The sequence below is a fragment of the Propithecus coquereli genome, unplaced genomic scaffold (genome assembly GCF_000956105.1).
Source record: "Propithecus coquereli isolate 6110/MARCELLA unplaced genomic scaffold, Pcoq_1.0 Scaffold251, whole genome shotgun sequence".
Lineage (NCBI taxonomy): Eukaryota > Metazoa > Chordata > Mammalia > Primates > Indriidae > Propithecus > Propithecus coquereli.
This window is the reverse complement of record NW_012148075.1, coordinates 1975056-1976508: the sequence shown is the minus strand read 5'-3', so window position 1 is coordinate 1976508 and position 1453 is coordinate 1975056. Positions and strand designations below refer to the sequence as shown.

The 1453-nt window shown below is 38.9% G+C and overlaps 1 protein-coding gene across 1 annotated transcript in view; it reads left to right on the top strand.

Moving 5' to 3' along the window:
• Nucleotides 1–1453, top strand: part of GLB1 (galactosidase, beta 1) — a 130668-nt gene that overhangs the window by 36601 nt on the left and 92614 nt on the right. The window lies entirely within an intron of this gene.

The window sequence follows — 1453 nt, the reverse complement described above, 5'->3', positions numbered from 1 at the left end:
GTCAAGCTTCTCTGCTCTTCTCTGCTCTCCCTGCCCTCCCATCTTGGCAGGACCCTCAGGGCCATGTCCTGGCCATAGCCAACTTTGAAGTCAACCACTAGCTGGAAACTTAACCTTATACATCTGTTATTTTTCTGTGTAACTCTTAACAGGGCTGAAGGTGGTTTGGCAGATGCTATGAAAACTGTCTTGCCAGACTCATTAGTGCTGTGTAAGCCATGGAGATTCTGCAAATGACAGTTCTAGATGGGTTTGGGGCGTGGCGAGGGTGCTTTTGGCCATAAGAAATGTTAAGAGAGTCTTCATGGAAAACCATATCGTGCTCGTGGGTCAGCAGAATCAACATCGTTAAGATGTCTATACTACCCAAAGTGATCTACAGTTTCAATGCAATCCCTATTAAAATACCAACCTCATTCTTCACAGATGTAGAAAAATTAATTTTACACTTTGCATGGAACCAAGGAAGACCCCACATAGCAAAAACAATTCTAGGCAATAAAAACAAAATGGGAGGTATCAACTTACCAGACTTCAAACTTTATTATAAGGCTGTAGTAATTAAAACAGCTTGGTACTGGCACAAAAATAGAGCCATTGACCAGTGGAACAGAACTGAGAACCCAGATATAAAACCATCCTCATATAACCACCTAATCTTTGACAAAGCAGACAAAAACATACACTGGGGAAAAGAATCCTTGTTCAATAAATGGTGCTGGGAAAACTGGATAGCCACATGTAGAAGACTGAAGCAGGATCCACATCTTTCACCTCTCACAAAAATCAACTCACGCTGGGTAACAGATTTAAACCTAAGGAGTGAAACTATTAGAATTCTAGAGGAAGATGTTGGAAATACTCTTCTAGACATTGGCCTAGGCAAAGAATTTATGAAGAAGACCCCAAAGGCAATCACAGCAACAACCAAAATAAATAAATGGGACCTGATCAAATTAAAAACCTTCTGCACAATACGATGTCTACAAGAAACTCAATTCAAATGATAGAGGTAGGTGAAAGGATAAAAAGACAACCATGTAAACACTTAAATGAAAGGTGGAGTGGCTATATTAGTAACGATCAATTTCCTAATGATAAGTCCAGTTCACCAGAAGACATAAGAATCCTAAATGTGTATGCACCTCACAATAGCTTCATTGGAGCAAAAACTGAAAGGAGAAAGACAAACTAATGCACAATTATAGTTAGAGACTTTAACATCCCTATCTTAGTAACAGAAATAGTATATACACAGCAAATCAGAATGTCACCATTAGCCATCCGGACTGAGTTGACATTTATATAACACTCCACCCCAAAACAGCAGATACATCTCTTCAAGTGTACATGGAATGTTCACCAAGATTGACCATATCTGGGGCCATAAAAATGCTTTAAATTGAAAGAATAAACTGATGGCTATAGAAAAAATAGGCACCTTATTTCCAAA